The sequence below is a fragment of the Schistocerca cancellata genome, chromosome 6 (assembly GCF_023864275.1).
Source record: "Schistocerca cancellata isolate TAMUIC-IGC-003103 chromosome 6, iqSchCanc2.1, whole genome shotgun sequence".
Classification (NCBI taxonomy): domain Eukaryota; kingdom Metazoa; phylum Arthropoda; class Insecta; order Orthoptera; family Acrididae; genus Schistocerca; species Schistocerca cancellata.
In genome coordinates this window covers 187476820-187498772 of record NC_064631.1, presented here as the reverse complement: position 1 = coordinate 187498772, position 21953 = coordinate 187476820, and positions in this window count along the sequence as shown.

The window sequence follows — 21953 nt, the reverse complement described above, 5'->3', positions numbered from 1 at the left end:
CGCTAGTGACTAAGTGACAACTGATTTGACTTTGTAAAAAAAAATGCTTAGAATATATTACACGACAGTGAGTCTATCTTGCTATACAGCAGACAATTTAAAATATGTTATCTTGAGCCATAATTTAAGTACAGACAAGCTGATAAAAAAAATCTTGTTTAACAAAGAAAGTGATCAACTCCAAGAACTCTAGTTTTAAGATTTAGTTTTAAGGAGATAATATTTAAGAGAGAGAAATGAAATATAAAGCGAAGGATGTGCCTAACAAGCCGGCTTCTGCGATATGAAATGCTAAAGAAGTGAAAATAAAACATAGTATGTAAGAATTTTTTTTTTAAATTCAAGGAGCAATGATCCAGAAACGAAATTTATTTTCGTCAAGGACAAGGGTCGCTTGACAATTATTGGTTCCTGATCCCACTAAAAAGGAAAACAAGTAACTAGTTTCTAAGTCAGCTATGTCTAGATTAAGTTCCAATGTACATAGAAATCTGGAACAGGTTCATCTCTGCATTAAAATAACGTAATGCTTACGAAGCATGTGAGTTACTTGTAAGTACCAACATGACCACGAAAGCGCTATCCTTCAGCTAGATAAACAAAGTAGCATTAATTGTAATTGCAATACGCAGGACAGATACATTCAAAGCCATAAGTGAAATAAATACCATGTATAAGAGCGTAAGTGGCAAGGACAAAGCAATTATGACTTAAGGTTATATATAGAGGTCAATGCAGTGTAGTGCAAGCAGGCGTCAAGGCGAGAATAAAATGACAATGAAACCGGCGGCAAAACAAAGTAGCTGGTTTGTAATTGGAGCGTGTACGCAGACGTACGGCGCAAAGTAAAATTAATTTCTGAGTCATAAGGAACAAGGAGTTGTTTGCTAGATTTCTTCTTCTATGTACTATTATATCTATGTCTTTCTTCTGAATTTGTGTAAATATCCTAACCCGCCTAAACCCGTCCCGTAGACTTGACGTCACAGATTGAGAAATGCGGTTGACGTGGAAGGCTGGTTTGGCATACGATTTTCAAAAGGAAGCGCGTGAACGAAATCGGGAAAAGCTAGTTTTGAAATGTCTTTATTTTTCCTTTTAAAGTCAATCCGAGACGCAAACCGAGATCGCGATAAGGAATTTGAAATTTTCTTGAATGGTGTTCTGTTCTCATGTGAGAGGGCAATCAAATGTGACTGATTGATCCTCACAACTAGTAAAAAGAGAATTTTTGTTGAAATGACAGTGATAACTTTAATGAATCTAATAAATAGAAAGAACGATTGAAATGAATTAAAATAATAATAATTGCTAACAGATCGGAGAAACTAATGTATTGTGACTGTGAACTAAAAGCATAATTAGTCTTAGAAAAAGATGATGAACAATGTAAACAATGTAAAGCGAAATGTTAAGGTAGTTACCAACAAAGTAACAGAAATTGAAATGGACGTGATAATCAAAGCTCTGAATTAACAAGCTTCAAAGTGAGACAAACTATTTGATTATAAACTGTAAAAAAAAATTGTGTACATAGTAGTGTATAAGTGAAGGCTTAAAATGGTGTGGAAGTCTGCCACAGACACGAAGCAATGCATCGTTGTTATAAGTAAGTGATAATTTCGTTCACGGTGAAGAGAAAAAAGTGTTAAACGTGCAGATAGGCCGACGGACAATGATAGTCCGGTTGTGTAACCGAAGGCGGTGATGTGATTACGTGCAGTGCATCGGAAACCAAGTGTGTTAGCTGCTTTGCAAAGTGCGAGCACTAGCCTACCTTAAAATCTTCAAAATCGGCTGGAAAATGTGGAGACAGGGATGGTTTCAATGGAGTCTCTGTCCCTGGCAATCCTCGTCCCTCCTCACCAGCTCAGCAAACCACAAAATATCACAACACCATCGGCGCAACGTGTTCGCTGAACCGTGCGCGTAAAAGCTGAAGTACCGCGTGGAGGCTAGTGAGCGCCTCGAGTTGCGATTCAGCTCTAACAATCAGCCTGTGTCAACGTACATCGACGCAACAAACGCGTTAAATTTAAAGTGATGTACTAGCACAGCACTCCCGCTGCAGTTCGACGAAACGGACTTTCCATGAAAGCCGCTCCCAAAATAAAAGACTCTTATATGAGTTCACAACATATCACATACAATGCTAATGTTATATCCCGTGGATGAAATGTGAACAGCCAAACCACACGCGAATAGTGACAAAGTCAAATTCCTATGAATCCCAAGTCCTAAAATAGATTTAAGCTTAGTTTTTAGACTAATGGGTATTTATATTTCTTTTGTTACATGTAACGTGTGTACGTAACGTGCGAGTGAGACTCGCCCGCCAGAGCTGATGAAAAGTTTTCTACTCGGAGACCGCAAAGTAGCGATCCAACTTCTCAAGGCATAAGCTTCACCTGGAGAAGAATCAAATTTTAACTTACCTGTCAATACACAAACAGTGAAAGCGTAAAAATCATGACAACTAGTGAGCAATGGAAAATGGACACGTGTGAGAAATTCCATGTGTGAGAATTATATGTGTATAAAAATGGACACGTGTGAGAAATTCCATGTGTGAGAATTATGTGCGTATAAAAAGATGAATCCTATGTGTTTTCTTTCAGGAGCAAAGAGCCTATGAGCTCTGGACAATAACTTGAGGCCACAAGGATGGTCGGTATGAACCCTGTAAAAAAAAAAAAAAAAAAGACTGTAATGAGTATAATGTATAATGTCCATTGTAAACTTCGTAGATTTACTGTCTTAGTTTTTTAATTTTTTTGTGTATCTTTACCTTAAGAACTGTCTTTGTCTATGAATGAGAGATCACCATATTTGTGTAATCCTAATAATCAAATGACAGGAATACTGTGTTTGATCAAAGTAAATCTGTAAAGTATTCAATCCCATAATGTTAACGGCGACATGTGAATCTTGGTAATCTCCTTGATTTCCAAGATTCCCATGGAAGGCAATGTAACATTATGTGATTGTCTTATCATTTTAAATCATTCACTAATCGAGCAGTCGCTCGGCAACAGCTACAGTTAGCAAATAATGTTGCGAGAATGTAAAAGGTGAACGACCTGTGACGTAACTTGTTTATTGTCGAAGCGCCGTCAGAGATGCAGTGAGTTATTGACTTTGAAAACCGCGGTGCGAAAAACAGACAGAAGAAGAACACTTTTACACATTTTTTTTTGAGGTACGAGATATTCTCGATGAACATTTACTCATTCTTCTCGTGTCTCTTGTGTCGGACGCGCATGTCTTGCCGCCGTATTATTATCGTTAAAAATAATATTGTTTTAGTGAAAAGTGAATGTGTAATTCTAAAAGTGCCTAGCAGTAGATTTATTGTGCGACGTGTATGTGAAAACGTCGAAGGAATTGTTTTCATGACGAGAAGTGCCAGTCAAAACGGCATCCATGTTAAATCCTTCATTGCAGTGTAAGTTCGTCTATTAATTGCCATAAATTCAGAGATAAATGGAACTGGTGTATGGACTATTTATTTAATATAGAATCTATGTCTCACTCGTTCATGAAGTTATTTAATTTTCTATATGTTTCTGCCAAATAGAGAGTTCACAGTCACGAATTCTTTCGTCGAGTTCGGACGGAAGTTGCATGCGGCGAAATATTTTCTCCGCGCCATATTCTACTGGTAAATGCATGATAAACTACGGTCCCTTAGGAAATTCATGTTGAGCTATCCAAAATAATTATATTTTGAATAGGCGTTTACTCTCCTCTGCACTGCAACTTCCGACTGATCAGACGATCCAACAAGAAACAGCCGCACACAGTCGGCGTTCGCAAATATGTTTCCACCGCTGATTATAGCTATATGTTACAGCACAAAAGTAACATATTGTTATAATTAGCGACTACGAACGGGGACATTTATAACTGTATGTTTATGTATACACATTACGTAAACATATCGTTATAAGGTTCTACGCAGAATCGGAGAGGAAAGGAATATGCGGAAAACACTGATAAGGAGAAGGGACAGGATGATAGGACATCTGCTAAGACATGAGGGAATGACTTCCATGGTACTAGAGGGAGCTGTAGAGGGCAAAAACTGTAGAGGAAGACAGAGACTGGAATACGTCAAGCAAATAATTGAGGACGTAGGCTGCAAGTGCTACTCTGAGATGAAGAGGTTAGCACAGGAAAGGAATTCGTGGCGGGCCGCATCAAACCAGTCAGTAGACTGATGACCAAAAAAAAAAGTTCCATGGTCGTCTCCAAAAACGCCGTCATCGATGTGAACGGTGGGTCGAAACGTGCAGCGCGCCACGGACTCAGACTGGTGGCAGGAATGTTACGCTGTGGGAGACATTCTCGTGTGCTTACATGGGACCTGCGGCAGTAATAGAAGACACGTTGACAGCTGCGAACCACGTGCAGTTCTTCATACTTACCCTCCCCGACGGAGGATATAATAGTCCGTGTCTCGGATCCAGAACCGTGCTACACTGGTTTGAGCAGCATTATAGTGAACTCACGTTGATTACTCGGCCACCAGATTCACGTGATGTAAATCTTATGGAACCGATGTGGGTTGCTATCGGGCGCCATCGTTACGTATGCAAATCAGCAGCCCGTTATTTACGCGAATTACGTCACTTGTGCCAGCCATCTGTTAAATACCACCGCAAACCTAATAACAAACTGTTGGATCCCTGATGTGTATTTCGTTCTAAAAACGAAAAAAACAAGCCATTAAGCTGTTGGTCATTATGTTTTGGCTCATCAGTGCAGTTGTGCTACGGTAGATTGTATTCTGTACTTTCGTAACTGAAATTACAAGAAATTTCTTAATGAATTAATTACTTTTTTTAGTAAGCTAGGAAGTGTGTACTTTCTAGTATAAGCCGTGCAAGGTAGCTGCGTGGTCTCGGACGCCTTGCCACGGTTCACGTGGTTCCCCCCCGTCGGAGGTTCGAGTCCTCCGTCGTGTGTGTTGTCCTTAGTATAAGTTAGTTTAAGTTAGATCAAGTAGTGTGTAAGCCTAGGGGCCCATGACCTCAGCAGTTAATTACCATAGGAGCTTACCACCGCAAATAGGAATCTTGAAGTGTAAATTGTCATTGGCACGAAAAAGTCACGTTTTGCTGCTCTGGCTTAAACATAATTTCTACTTACTTTCATTGTGAATGACATAGTACTTATTAACTTACTTAGCTAAATACAGAATAATCCCCCAACAAACAGGTGTTGTTATTTTTCTGCTTATTTATTTGCAACATGCTCCATTACAATATTTTTAACATTACATTCATGTACTGTATGTGTGTGTGTGTGTGTGTGTGTGTGTGTGTGTGTGTGTGTGTGGAGTGGAGTGCAATTTTTGTATTATATGATGATGAGAGAAGGGATAGGGTGGAACCCAGTGACGGCACTAAACCTATTCCTCGGAAATAGCACCAAAAGGGCCGCCGTGCTTAACACCCTAATCCAGGGCTTCACAACATACGTGCTCGCGGAGCAAGCTGTGAGCAGCAAGGCGCGAGCACGGAGCAGCGCGAGCACGTTACCCCCACTACCGGACCAGAGCGGAGAGTGGGGAGAGTGACGTGGGGCACACAACAGCTGCCGCCAGTCAATGTAAATCCGCGGACACCTGCAGGGATATCACGAATTATTACTGTGACAAATGAAACAAATAAAGGAGAATGTACACGTGCCACATAATTTTATTAGTTTAGTGTATGCCTCTACATTCGTATTAATTTGTGAACTGTTACACAATAAAAGGTGTCACTGAAGTGTGCGATTCTCAGTTATCTTGTACTTTTTGCCCTTTACAATTGCGTCTATGTTCGGAGTAATTGTTCTTGTGCATTGTAGGCGCAGCGTGTAGTTTAAATTTCGATCAGACAATGCGTTTCTCAGGCGCATCTTGTTACATTTCATTGCAGAGAACAGTTGTTCACAAACATACGTGGAACCGAACATTGATTTTATTGTAGCCGCCAGTTTGTGCAAACGAGGAAATCTATCCTGAGGGAAGTGTCTGTAGAATTCCAAAATGTTTTTCTTGTTCTGAAATTTGTCTCTGTATTCTCTGTCACACTGCAGGTCAATAATTTCTAGTTGTGGCTCAGGACGAATCTCTTCAATATTCGCTGAATATGGAGAGGAGAACAGATCAAGATCACTGTCTAGTGCTGTCAGATCTTGAAAGCGTTGATCACATTCTTCCTTAAGGGCAACTAAACTATATGAATAACTTTCACAGTCTTTGTGAACATTTTGCATGGATGATAATTTACGAAAGTGAGCTAGATTTTCTGTTTCCAGCTGACTCACCCAAAGTGTCAATTTCATTTTAAAAGCTCGTATTCGATCTATGAAATGCGTAATTAGCAGATCTTTACCTTGTACTGAAATGTTCAAAGCATTCAGATGGCTAGTTAAATCTGCTAAGAACGCGAGATCACATATCCATGAAGGCTCTCTCAATTCAGGAACACACATGTTATTTATTTCCATGAACATATTTACCTCATCTAATAGGCATCGCCACGACTAAGCCAGCGGACCTCGCTGTAATAAGGCAGGCTACCATACTGGCTTTCTACATCCTCAAGAAAGCTTTTAAATTGCCTGTGTTGTAACCCATGCTTCCTTATATAATTGGTTGTATGAACAACAACATTCATCACATTTTAGAGTGATACTCTTTGCACATACGTTTTCCTGGTGGATCACACAGTGAATGCCCCTTATTTCATTCGGCACGGTCAGTTTTTGCATTTTCTCCTTCAACAGCGCAACGAAACCTGATTTTTTCCCTGTCATCGCTGGTGCACCGTCTGTAGACACTGAAACTAAATAATTCCACGACAGTCCTATATTTTCAACACTTTCTTCAACACTACTTAAAATATCACCTCCGGTTGTAGTGTTCTTCATGGCTACTACATCGAGGAGCTCCTCCCTCACCTGAAGATCTCTATTAACATCGCTAATAAATATGGCAAGCTGCGCTGCTCCAGTGATATCAACACTTTCGTCCAGAGCTAGAGAATACGCCATAAAATCTTTACAAATGCTGTTCCAGTGATATCAACACTTTCGTCCAGAGCTAGAGAATACGCCATAAAATCTTTACAAATATTTGGAAGTTGGCTCTGGACGTCGTCTGCCATGTCCTGTATGCGTCGCATAATGGTCATGTTAGATAATGGCACAATCCGAAACTGTTCAGCTTGAGACGGACACAAATGTTCCGCGGCAACTACCAAACATTCTTTTATTAAATTGCCATCAGTGAAGGGGCGCAGGGATTTTGTTAAAAGCAAAGCAATTTTGTAACTCACTCTGAGAGCTGCCTCAGTTGATTTTTCTTCGTCGTCCAGATTTTCTTCGGATAGCTTCCTTTTAGGTTTAATAACTTCCTGTGCACGATCTGGTCCATCACATTTTCCACTTCCGTAGTCTTTCGCGTGGTATGACATATAATGTCGCTGCAAATTAAATTTCCTAAAAGAATTCAGCGTTTTGTGACATACTAAACATTTTGCAACACCATCTTCTTCTGTAAACAGATACAATTCCTCCCAATGGGGGTTGAACTGCGAAAGCATGGTTGGGGTTACACAACGACGACTTGACATGATTCTTAACCAGCGAAGTGACTGTTAGAGCTGATAGTAGTACTTTAAACGTTACAAAGTCGGCGCGAATTCAATAGGCACACTGCGGCCCTATCCAAACGTGTGCGCGCATTTCCCCTTCCTTCCCTCCCTACTCCGCGACCTTCCACCTGCTCGCGAGCACGTGCCTGAGCAGACGCGAGTACTCGCGCTCAAATCCGGCCAGTTGTTAAGCCCTGCCCTAATCCGACGGACGGGTCACCGTCAGCAGTGTTACAAGCCCTCACTAAGGGGACCACACCGTGGTTCAGGTCGAAAAAAAATCGATTTTCGGTTTTCATTGTATTTCGATAGATTAAGGTTATATTTATGTACTCCGAAATGGATTTTGCTGAAAAAAACTTTTTTCGAGCATTTAAAGAGCATTTTCCTATCACCTGTGTTTATGTGTCACGCCCACTTTTGTGTCACCCATTTTTCTGCATATATTTCAGATATTTATACCCCCTACATTCTACTTAGGGATTTTTTTTTTACTCCCGAGTGTGTTGGCTATCCTTGGAAAACAACGGTCGTTATTCTTTTGTTTCTGCTGTTTGTAAACAACTCGCTTTCAAACAAGCGGTCAGTTTTGTTCAAGTGTGATTGCTAGTAGTTGTTATAGAAAACTTGCGGGTATAGTATGGGCAGGCAATTAGGAGAAATAAAGAAAATCTGGAGGCAATGAAGAGAGTGTTTGGGCCATATTCTTCCGTAAGTCCTCTACTGGTGATAAGCCATGTCAGGAGAACATCTGTGGTGCAAATACAATAGGGCTCAGGCAAGTGGAGAATCTTATTCTCAACAACATTCTCCTCCTGCTGCTATTATTACAGCAATTAAACCTATTTTCAGAGACTTGGCTCATCCTGAACTTCTAAGGAAATGTCTGCATGGGCAGACACAGAAACCAAATGAATGTTTCAACAGTATAATCTGGAACCGCCTTCGTAAAACTGTATTTGTAGGCATGCATATAATGAAACTAGGAGTTCATGATGCTGTTATTACATTCAGTTGTGGTAATATTTTGAAAGTATTCCGTACTGAAAAAGCTGGGAATTAATCCTGGTGAAAATATGATCACTGGGCTGCAAAACTGCGATAAAATAAGGATAGGCGATGCAGACAGGTCTGCATCTAATATGGCCAAGAAAGCAAGACAAACACCCAGGAAGGTGAAAAAGAAGCTGAAAGACCTGCTAGATGCAAAAGAAGGGCCACCATATGCAGCAGGACAGTTTTAATTAACTGTAAGTAACAAATTTCCCGCGAACTAAAATTTTCAGTGCATATGCCCCATTATTTCAGAAACTATCATAGATAAATGAATGAAATTTTCAGAGACTCTGCATAATATAAAAATCCACCTCTGTCACTTCATTCATTAATATCCCCCACTAAGAAGTTCACAAAAAAATATTTTCTGCAGAAAAAACTTAATATTTTTGTTAATAAATTAAAAAAATATTTCTTAAAAACTATAGAATGGATAAAATAGATTTTAGTACTGTTGACTCTATTGGCATCATATAACATACAGTAAAAATATTGAGGTCCTGCATCAAATAGTTTTTTCAGAAATGGGTCAAATACTTGCCTAAATTAATATGGGTTGGATAGGCAGGGTGAGACACTGCCAAGAGGTTTGGTATTTAAGCCAGAAAACTGGCGCGAAGTCTTATGATGTGGACCCTTGCACCGCTTCCTCTCCTCTTCTTGCTGGCCAAATATTGCTAGTGAAAAATTTTTCCATCAGTAGGATAACATCTTGGACCTACCGATAACAAACAGACCCGAACTTTTCGACTCTGTAAACAGAGAACAGGGAACCAGCGATCATAAGGCCGTCGCAGCATTCCTGAATGTGGAAGTAAATAGGAATATAAAAAAAGGGAGGAAGGTTTATCTGTTTAGCAAGAGTAATAGGTCGCTGATTTCGGACTACCTCACAGATCAAGACGAAAATTTCTCTTCCGACACTGACAATGCTGAGTGTTTATGGAAAAAGTTCAAGGCAATCGTAAAATGCATTTTAGACAGGTACGTGCCGAGTAAAACTGCGAGGGACGGGAAAAACCCACCTTGGTTCAACACAAAGTTAGGAAACTATTGCGAAAGCAAAGAGAGCTTCACTGCAAATTTAAACGCAGCCAAAACCTCTCAGACAAACAGAAGCTAAACGATGTCAAAGTTAACGTAAGGTGGGCTATGCGTGAAGCGTTCAGTGAATTCGAAACTAAAATTCTATGTACCGACTTGAAAAAAATTCCTAGAAACTTCTGGTCTTACGTTAAATCAGTAAGTGGATCGAAACAGCATATCCAGACACCCTGGGATGATAATGACATTGAAACAGAGGATGACACGCGTAAAGCTGAAATACTAAACACCTTTATGCAAAGCTGTTTCACAGAGGAAGACCGCACTGCATTTCCTTCTCTAAATCCTTGCACGAACGAAAAAATGGCTGACATCGAAATATGAAATCACTCAACAGAGGAAAGTCCACTGGACCTGACGGGATACCAATTCGATTCTACACTGAGTACGCGAAAGAACTTGCTCCCCTTCTAACAGCCGTGTACGGCAAGTCTCTAGAGGAACGGAAGGTCCGAATGATTGGAAAAAAGCACAGATAGTTCCAGTTTTCAAGAAGGGTCGTAGAGCAGATGCGCAAAACTATAGGCCTATATCTCTGACATCAATCTGTTGCAGAATTTTAGAAAATGTTTTTTGCTCGCGTATCATGTCATTTCTGGAAACCCGGAATCTACTCTGTAGGAATCAACATGGATTCCGGAAACAGCGATCGTGTGAGACCCAACTCGATTTATTTGTTCATGAGACCCAGAAAATATCAGATACAGGCTCCCAGGTACATGCCATTTTCCTTGACATCCGGAAGGCGTTCGATACAGTTCCGCACTGTCGCCTGATAAACAAAGTAAGAGCCTACGGAATATCAGACCAGCTGTGTGGCTGGATTGAAGAGTTTTTGGCAAACAGAACACAGCATGTTGTTCTCAATGGAGAGACGTCTACAGACGTTAAAGTTACCTCTGGCTTGCCACAGGGGAGTGTTAAGGGACCATTGCTTTTCACAATATATGTAAATGACCTAGCAGATAGTGTCGGAAGTTTCATGCGGCTTTTCGCGGATGATGCTGTAGTATACAGAGAAGTTGCAGCATTAGGAAATTGTAGCGAAATGCAGGAAGATCTGCAGCGGATAGGCACTCGGTGCAAGGAGTGGCAACTAACCCTTAACATAGACAAATGTAATGTATTGCGAATACATAGAAAGAAGGATCCTTTATTGTATGATTATATGATAGCGGAACAAACACTGGTTGCAGTTACCTCAGTAAAATATCTGGGAGTATGCGTGCGGAACTATTTCAAGTGGAATGATCATATAAAACTAATTGTTGGTAAGGCGGGCGCCAGGTTGAGATTCATTGGGAGAGTCCTTAGAAAATGAAGTACATCAACAAAGGAGGTGGCTTACAAAACACTCGTTCGACCTACACTTGAGTATTGCTCATCAGTGTGGGATCCGTACCAGGTCGGGTTGACGGAGGAGATAGAGAAGATCCAAAGAAGAGCGGCGCTTTTCATCACAGGGTTATTTGATAAGCGTGATAGTGTTACGGAGATGTTTTGCAAACTCAAGTGGCAGACTCTGCAAGAGAGGGGCTCTGCATCGCGGTGTAGCTTGCTGTCGAGGTTTCGAGAGGATAGCGTTGTGGATGAGGTTTCGAATATATTGCCGCCCCCTACTTATACCTCCCGAGGATATCACGAATGTAAAATTAGAGAGATCCGAGCGCGCACGGAGGCTTTCAGGCAGTCGTTTTTCCCGCGAACCATACGCGACTGGAACAGGAAGGGGAGGTAATGACAGTGGCACGTAAAGTGCCCTCCGGCACACACCTTTGGGCGGCTTGCGGAGTATAAATGTGGATGTAGATGTAGATTTATTTTTATTCGTTTGTTTGCATGTATTTCATTTCTTGGTCAAGCGCCCCCGCACAAGCGTCAGCTACCTCGGTGACGCGGGCGCCTACAGATGTTGTCTGAGGACCAAATATTCTTCACCATCACTGACGTGAAAAAGCACTGAATGAAGCAACGACTGCAAGGTCACAGATTTGGATACAGCGAAGAATGACAAGAGACAGGAAGGACGTTGATTGTGAGAAAGCCATTTGGGCACTTTTTTAGACATCCTGCGGATGGGACGCGTCCGCCGCCGCCGACATTTCGCGCGCGTCCCGAGATCGGAGGCGACACTCTGCGAAGCAGCACTGGGCGGCAGTCACGTAGCCCAGCATGCAGGCACCGCTGCTGCTCCTCGTGGTACTCAGCACGACGCCGGCAGCGGCGTCGACCGCCGTCGCCGTTCTAGACTGCATCTGCGACAGGTTCTTCGACCGCGGAATGAAAGTCAAAACGAATGGAATGCTCGACCCGTATTGCCTCGGTAAGTACGTGCATTCGACTACAATTTCTAAATACACTACTGCCCATTAAAATTGCTACACCACGAAGATGACGTGCTACAGACGCGAAATTTAACCGACAGGAAGAAGATGCTGTGATATGCAAATAATTAGCTTTTCAGAGCATTCACACAAGGTTGGCGCCGGTGGCGACACCTACAACGTGCTGACATGAGGAAAGTTTCCAACCGATTTCTCATACACAAACAGTAGTTGACCGGCGTTATCTGGTGAAACGTTGTTGTGATGCCTCGTCTAAGGAGCAGAAATGCGTACCATCACGTTCGATAAAGGTCGGATTGTGGCCAATCGCGATTGCGGTTTATCGTATCGCGACATTGCTGCTCGCGTTGGTCGAGACCCAATGACTGTTAGCACAATATGGAATCTGTGGGTGCTGGATCACACCGGCCTCGTATCACTAGCAGTCGAGATGACTGGCATCTTACCCGCATGGCTGCAACGGATAGTCCAGCCACGTCTCGATCAATGAGTCAACAGATGGGGACGTTTGCAAGACAAAAACCATCTGCACGAACAGTTGGACGACGTTTGCAGCAGCATGGACTATCAGCTCGGAGACAGTGGCTGCGGTTACCCTTGACGCTGCATCACAGACAGGAGCGCCTGCGATGGTGTACTCAACGACGAACCTGGGTGCACGAATGGGAAAACGTTATTTTTTCGGATGAATCCAGGTTCTGTTTACCGCATCATGAGAGTCGCATCCGTGTTTGGCGACATCGCGGTGAACGCACATTGGAAGCGTGTATTCGTCATCGTCATACTGGCGTATCACCTGGCGTGATGGTATGGGGTGCCATTGGTTACACATCTCCGTCACCTCTTGTTCGCATTGACGGCACTTTGAACAGTGGACGTTACACTTCAGATGTGTTACGACCCGTGGCTCTACCCTTTATTCGATCCCTGCGAAACCCTACATTTCAGCAGGATAATGCACGACCGCATGTTGCGTGTCCTGTACGGGCCTTTCTGGACACAAAAAATGTTCGACTTTTGCTGCCCTGGCCTGCACATTCTCCAGATCTATCACCAACTGAAAACGCCGGGTCAATGGTGGTCGAGCAACTGGCTCGACACAATACGCCAGTCACTACTCTTGATGAACTGTGGTATCGTGTTGAAGTTGCATGGGCAGCTGTACCTGTACACGCCATCCAAGCTCTGTTTGACTCAATGCCCAGGCGTATCAAGGCCGTTATTACGGCCAGAGGTGGTTGTTCTGGGTACTGATTTCTCAGGATCTATGCACCCAAATTGCATGAAAATGTAATCACATGTCATTTCTACTATAATATATTTGTCCAATGAATACCCGTCTGACATGTCCATTTCTTCGTGGTGCAGTAATTTTAATGGCCAGTGGTGTAGTACTCCCGACTTTACGTCTGGCAAATGTGAACAAAATTACACATTGCTCAGTTGCTTGCATTCGCTGTGAAACTGCCATCTCCTCATCATACGAACTCTCAGGAAATGTAATCGCCGCTTTAGAAATATTACACTAATTCGCCAGGACATTAAGGGTCGTAACGCGTTGCTTCATGTTTGGAATAGAACACGGCATTGAAGTTTTGTGGTGCGCATTCGGAAAACCCTTGGTGGGCGGTGCTTTCTGGGCGCAGACCTTGTATGCGATAGCAGTCCTAGATGAATTCCGAGGTTCAGATGAGGCAAATTTCCCTGACAGGATATCAATCTGACTTGAGAACAAAGTTCTCCAAACCACTGTAGTACAATTCTGGCCACTGCACATTGAACCGTCACCCTGCTGGAAGACGACCTTGTCTTCGGAGAAACATTAAGCATGAAGCGATGCAGGTGTTATGCTGTAACTTTCAGTTATTCCACAGCCGTCACTGTGCCTTGCAGTAAGCCGTCGGCATACGGACCGCGGATCCGAACGTTGGGCGTTTAGCGAGCCGAGTTTCTGACGTCATAGCGTGGAATAGCACGTTCGGGAGTCTTTCCGAACGTGCAGGGCAATCTAGCATGTAAGATATTCCGAGCGTGCGTGTGGGCGTTGGCCAATGTGATAGCACAAAGCCACCTACGTCACACGCACGCCGTCTCCCTTCAGTACAGAGTTGTGGGGCGGCATATTGGCCATTCCAAGCGTATACGTATATATGCCGTTTCTGAGCACCTGCAAATTGAGAATCACTGGAAAACCCGTTGTCAACTGTGGTGATTCGTTCCAATAAAATAATGAGAAACATCATATTCGTGGCAAAATAGTTATTGTAACTTGCTTATTATGAGAGTACGCAATTCGAAGCAGCGACACACTGAAGATCCACCCAAAACGCATTGTTCTTGGTACAACTTGTTATAATTAAATTTCTATTAGTAACATATCTACGATTAAGGTTTTCAGCCAGATGTAGCATGCTATGACTGAACGTCAAACATATGTGGTTGGTGTAGCGTAGTGAATAGTGTCACTGTTCCTTACAAGGGAACCTACCCATCGCACCCACCTCAGATTCAGTTATAAGTTGGCACAGTGGATAGGCCTTGAAAAACTGAACACATATCAATCGAGATAACAGGAAAAAGTTGTGTGGAACTATGAAAAAATAAGCAAAATATACAAACTGAGTAGTCTATGTGCAAGATAGTCAACATCAAGGAGAGTGTGAAGTTAGGAACGCCGTGCTCCCGTGGTTAGCGTAACTACGGAATGAGAGGTCCTACGTTCAAGTCTACCCTCGAGTGAAATGTTTAATTTTTTATTTTCAGTTTAGGTGACAAACTCATGTTTTCCTCACTTTTTTGGGAGGGATTATCACATCCACAAGAAAACCTAAATCGGGCAAGGTAGAAGAATCTTTTTACCCATTCGCCAAGGGTACAAGTTAGGTGGGTCGACAACATATTCCTGTCATGTGACGCACATGCCGTCACCAGTGTCGTATATAATATATCAGATGTGTTTTCCTGTGGAGGAATCGGTTGACCTATGACCTTGCGATAAATGTTTTCGGTTCCCATTGGAGAGGCACGTCCTTTCGTCTACTAATCGCACGGTTTTGCGGTGCGGTCGCAAAACACAGACACTAAACTTATTACAGTGAACAGTAAACTTATTACAGTGAACAGAGACGTCAATGAACGAACGGACAGATCATAACCATGCGAAAATAAAGAAAGTAAAATATTCACTCGGGGGAAGACTTGAACCAAGGATCTCTCCAGCCCGCATCTCGTGGTCGTGCGGTAGCGTTTTCGCTTCCCACGCCCGGGTTCCCGGGTTCGATTCCCGGTGGGGTCAGGGATTTTCCCTGCCTCGTGATGGCTGGGTGTTGTGTGCTGTCCTTAGGTTAGTTAGGTTTAAGTAGTTCTAAGTTCTAGGGGACTTATGACCATAGCAGTTGAGTCCCATAGTGCTCAGAGCCATTTGAACCAAGGATCTCTCGTTCCGTAGCTGCTCACGCTAACCACGAGATCACGGCACTCATGCGTTCGTGTTATCCTTGATGCTGCTTATCTTGGACATGGACTACTCAGTTTGTATATTTTGCTTATTTTTTCATAGTTTCACACAACTTCTTCCTGTTATCTCGATTGATATGTGTTCAGTTTTCAAGGCCTATCCACTGTGCAACTTTTAACTAAATCTGAGGGGGGTGCGATGGGGAGGTTCCCTTGTTAGTAAGCTGCATCTGAGGGCGGTGGTTCGCGTCTCGCCACTTTCTATTTTTTCTCTCTAACATTTGCGTTTTTATTAGGGTCTGATACTTTATTATTAGTTTAATATAAGTATATACTACAATATTTGATGTTATGTAAATAGAAGTTCACCTTTTTTTTTTTTTTTGAAGGGTGGCTTTGGTCGATTGGCTTAATCTGCAGGACAGCTTGTGCTGCTAGTATAAAGATATTTCGCTCCTTTTTCTTTTACGCTTCGAAATTCACATGTTGCAAAGATTTTGCCACTGGGAAGGAACAGTGATCAAGTAGAACTGGCCTTGGGGTTTCACTAAAATGTGGCAATGATGACATAATGTTTATCTTTTGTGGAGAAGTATTGCAAATCTGTATCGCACTGTTTGTAATGCAACTTTTATAAGCCTGTGTCCTTATTGATTGGACATGGCACTTTCCTTTTCGTGGACGATGGAGGAAATGTGCGTTTTAATAGAGCTAACTTGGGAATTTTACGAGCGCCCGTTTAGTAAACAGTGTGATTTACGAACTAGAAAGATACCGCGTTGTGATCGCGTATGCCACATTGGGGCCCACGTATCGTATGCACAAGTCGCATCATTTCTGAGCGTTCATCAGCACACAGAACTTAGCACACTCAACGTTGACGTTCGACAGCACTGTCCGTGTGCCGACGGCTTTACGATCAGAGGTACGGTAGAAGCCCAACTGAACGTCCCCCGTAGCATAAATCTGCTCCCACTGGCCTCCATACGTGGTAAGGTGTTTATTTAGAGCAGTCGCTCGCATCCAGTCTCGGAGTTCGATCTGTTGTGACAAGAAAAGCGACTCATTGCACCAGGACAAACCTTACCATTGTCCACTCTCTACACTGGACGATGCTGCGTCCACTGCAGTCGTAATGATGACTTTGACTCAAGTCGGGAGACGTGGAGGTCGTCGGCTCCAGAGCGGCATTTTCAATATAGTGCGCCGTACAGTGTCATCAGAAACATTTTTCAATACATCAGCAGTGCTGTTTGTCGCCAGGTATACCACAAATCGTCACCTGTCCTGATTTACAGAACGGTCAAACCCATCACCTTCACCAGTGTGCTCAGTGATGAAGCGTGGAAATGCAGCACCTCGTCGCCAGCGGCTGATTTCACTGGCCTTTAACAAATTTCTGTGGGTGGTCGCCAAGTTTGCACGAAAGAGCCATAGAGCTTCGCAGTTTCCAGTACAAACAGCAAGACGGATCTTCATGTATACGCAATTGAACAACAGTCCCTGAAAGCCGGTACATCCATTAAAAATGTGTGAGTATGCGTACAGAGAAATAGAAGGTGGAACGACCAGACCAAACTATTAACAGGTTATGGGGCTGCCGGACCGCAGTTCACTGATAGGAACTTCAGAAAGTGAAGTCCATCCACAAAGGAGGTAGCTCACAAAATCCGATCAATGTTTGAATACTGATCCTCAGTCTGCGTTACGTATCAGATAACACTAGTAAATCCCCGATTCTGTGAAAAATTCGACTCACATGTATTAAGAAGCTTCAAACGTCTGATTTCTTTACAGATGCCTTAAGCATGTACGAGGGTTGTTCTACAAGTAATGCAATAAATGTTTTTTTAAGGAAGCAGGTAGGTTCTATTCAGTATTCCAATACACCATTGTATGTATTGTATCTTAACCGGGGACCTAGAAACGACCGAGAGGCTCCGTCCCCGCCGCAGTCGCAGTGGTCCACAACCCCACGACGACTGCCGCAGTCCACTTCACCCCTCCGCCGCCCCACACCGAACCCAGGGTTATTGTGCGGTTCGGCCCCCGGTGGACCCACCAGGTAACGTCTCACACCAGACGACTGTAACCCCTCTGTTTGCGTGGTAGAGTGATGGTGCTGTACGCGTACGTGGAGAACTTGTTTGCGAAGCAATCGCCGACATATTGTAGCTGAAACGCAATAAAGAGAACCAGCTCGCATTCGCCGAGGTAGATGGAAAACCGCCTAAAAACCATCAACAGACTGGCCGGTTCACCGGACCTCGACACAAGTCCGCCGGGCGGATTCGTGCCGGGGACCAGGCGCTCCTTCGCCCCCGGAAAGCCGTGCGTTAGACAGCTCGGGCAACCGGGCGGCCGTCCAACACGCCATCCTATTCCCCGGTCTTTCAGCTGCAAAACACTGCTTTTCAAAATAATCCCCGTACAAAGTGACGGACGTACGCCACGTTACTGAGAGGGCCTGTATGCCCGCATGATACCGCTCTGCTGGTCGACGTCGGAACCAAAGTTTTCCTTCACCAATAACGTCCTCATCATCACGTACTGCTTCCCGCGAAGTGCAGCCTTCATTGGGCCAAAGTGACGGAAGTAACCCGTGGTCCAGTGGGGGCAGTGCGGCTCTCGCAGCCGAGCGTAGCAGACGTGCGGTGCGTGCTCTCCGCTGTCAGAGAGAGCCCGCGCGCCTTGTTTACATTCTTCGGCCGACACTAACGTGACGCCGTAGCGCTACAAGACCATGGCAAACCACTACAGAAGATCAACCTTGAAATTCACATTTCGGAACGACTTTACCCGACCAAAGGCGCTCGAAGTCGAACGCTTTTTAAAAGAGGAAGCCAAGATCCCGGCTGCCGACGTTGTCGGCATTCACTTTTCGATCGTCAGTAGCACGGTCTATGTAAAGCTCATAAACGAAACTACATGCGACAAGGTGCTTCGTGAGATGAAACAAGAACTCCGCTTCTGCCACGCAGATGGCAATGTTGGCAACGTCGAGGTCGGCCCTGCCGCAATGGGACTGCGGACTACCCGCATATTCGAACTTCCATTTAAACTCCCGGCGGCAGAAGTTGTAGCGGCGCTCCGCCCCTACGGCACGGTACACGAACACGTGGCTGAAAAATGGACCCAGTTTAAGACGTATCCAGTACTCAATGGAGTACGCCAAGTGCGCATAGATCTCCAACGACACGTGCCATCCTATCTACAGATAGGAGGATGCCGGGCCATAGTTATTTATGACGGCCAGCCGAAGACGTGTTCCGGATGCGGCAAAGAAGGACACCTTCGTTCCGAGTGCCTCCAGCGTCGGATCACACAACTCCCACCGAAGGACGTTGCACCACCAGCGGCGAAGACTATTCTACCCGTGACTTACGCGGCGGCGCTCACGACGTTCTCCACACAACAGACACGGCTGACCGCTTCAGCGGTACAAGAATCACTTTCCACGGACAAAAACCTGGATGATCCGCCGACCTGGCCAGTGGTGGAAAATAGTACTACGACTCTGGAGCTACCGAACGCGACAGACATTGACGCCGGCAAGATGGCAATTGATTCCCTTATTGTCCCGATCTAAACAGAGCCCGCCTCCACGTGGCGGGACACGGGCAACGGTGTGAGTGGGGACGGGAGCCGGTGTGGTGTTACTTTCAGTCACTGCGGACCCCGGACCCAGTCACAGCGGCTAAGTGGCAATATACGACCCACCATAAGAAATGGACCCGCATCAAACCAGTCGGTAGACTGATGACCAAAAAAAAGAAAAAAAAAAGACGGAAGTTCGAAAGTGCGACATCCGTGCTGTAGTGTGCGTGAGGAAGAACAATCCAACGAAGTCTCGAGCAGACTTGTGTTTGACCTTGCGTTGTCATGGAGGAGGAGAAGTCAATTTGTATTTTTATTGCGTTTCTTCAGTTCCCTTAGAAAATCCTGAAGTCGTTTCTTCAGTTCCCTTATAATAGCACAATACACTTCCGAGTAGATCTTTGACCGAGCGACGTGGCGCAGTGGTTAGACACTGGACTCGCATTCGGGAGGACGGCGGTTCAATACCGCGTCCGGCCATCCTGGTTTAGGTTTTCCATGATTCCCTAAATCGCTTCAGACAAATGCCGGGATGGTTCCTTTGAAACGGCACGGCCGACTTCGTTCTCTAATCCGATGAGACCAATGACCTCACTGTTTGGTCTCCTCCCCAGAATCAACACAGTGGATCGTTGCATCATGAGGTAGGACACCGGTGAACGAGTGGCGACCACTACCAGCAGAGACGTCCAGGTGTGCAGCGAGATGTTTCACTGTACCAGGCCGATCACCTAGAATGAGTGTGTCCGCACTCTGCAACATTGCAGTCTGTGTGCGGCCGGCCGGCTCGCGGGAGAACGGACAGGTTTGCGTGACCTTGGTGCGACGATGACAGACACCTCGACCAACGAATCGCAGTGCTTTTGTTCCCTTGCTGGTCAGAGTAAACATTCTGCAAGCGCGTTTGAATATCTGCGACGCTCTGGATTTCCGCCAAAAGAAACTCAGTGACAGCTTTCTGCCTTGAACGCACCCCTTTTACAGACGCCATTTTGAAGCCTACGTATAGAATATGGCTCAAACAGCTCTGAGCACTATGGGACTTAACATCTGAGGTCATCAGTCCCCTAGAACTTAGAACTACTTAAACCTAACCTAACGACATCACACACATTAATGTCCGAAGGAGGATTCGAACCTGCGACCGTACCGGCCGCGCGGTTCCAGACTGAAGCGCCTAGAACGGCTCTGCCACACTGGACGGCCTCTACGTATAGAGCCGCCACCTATCGGAACTTCGTGGAACTATAGGCCCCGAAGCGGGAATGTTCCGCACTTTTTCAAGCGAAATTTGCCGAGAAAAAAAACATCTTTTGTATTACTTGTTAAAGGCCTCTCGTACGTAAGGAAGCCAGAGTTTAGGAAAAGTTTCAGATTCTGCTTACAGTTTATTGGAAATAGCTAAGTGCCCTATTATGAAGTACTATGTGAACGTGAACTGGCTAATTTGCTCTCCATTTCAAACAAAAGCCAGATTTCACGCGTATCAAAGCTTATGGCGTTATGCCACCAGAACTATGTGTCACTCACTGATATAATTTTTTAGGAAGGTTCTCGTGGGCGCCTACCACCACGGCACCGCGCGTCCCTAGGTTGCGGATAGGGGATACGGCCCTCAGATACAGGGTGTTTCAAAAATGACCGGTATATTTGAAACGGCAATAAAAACTAAACGAGCAGCGATAGAAATACACCGTTTGTTGCAATATGCTTGGGACAACAGTACATTTTCAGGCGGACAAACTTTCGAAATTACAGTAGTTACAATTTTCAACAACAGATGGCGCTGCAAGTGATGTGAAAGATATAGAAGACAACGCAGTCTGTGGGTGCGCCATTCTGTACGTCGTCTTTCTGCTGTAAGCGTGTGCTGTTCACAACGTGCAAGTGTGCTGTAGGCAACATGGTTGATTCCTTAGAACAGAGGATTTTTCTGGTGTTGGAATTCCACCGCCTAGAACACAGTGTTGTTGCAACAAGACGAAGTTTTCAACGGAGGTTTAATGTAACCAAAGGACCGAAAAGCGATACAATAAAGGATCTGTTTGAAAAATTTCAACGGACTGGGATCGTGACGGATGAACGTGCTGGAAAGGTAGGGCGACCGCGTACGGCAACCACAGAGAGCAACACGCAGCTAGTGCAGCAGGTGATCCAACAGCGGCCTCGGGTTTCCGTTCGCCGTGTTGCAGCTGCGGTCCAAATGACGCCAACGTCCACGTATCGTCTCATGCGCCAGAGTTTACACCTCTATCCATACAAAATTCAAACGCGGCAACCCCTCAGCGCCGCTACCATTGCTGCACGAGAGACATTCGCTAACGCTATAGTGCACAGGATTGATGACGGCGATATGCATGTGGGCAGCATTTGGTTCACTGACGAAGCTTATTTTTACCTGGACGGCTTCGTCAATAAACAGAACTGGCGCATATGGGGAACCGAAAAGCCCCATGTTGCAGTCCCATCGTCCCTGCATCCTCAAAAAGTACTGGTCTGGGCCGCCATTTCTTCCAAAGGAATCATTGGCCCATTTTTCAGATCCGAAACGATTACTGCATCACGCTATCTGGACATTCTTCGTGAATTTGTGGCGGTACAAACTGCCTTAGACGACACTGCGAACACCTCGTGGTTTATGCAAGATGGTGCCCGGCCACATCGCACGGCCGACGTCTTTAATTTCCTGAATGAATATTTCGATGATCGTGTGATTGCTTTGGGCTATCCGAAACATACAGGAGGC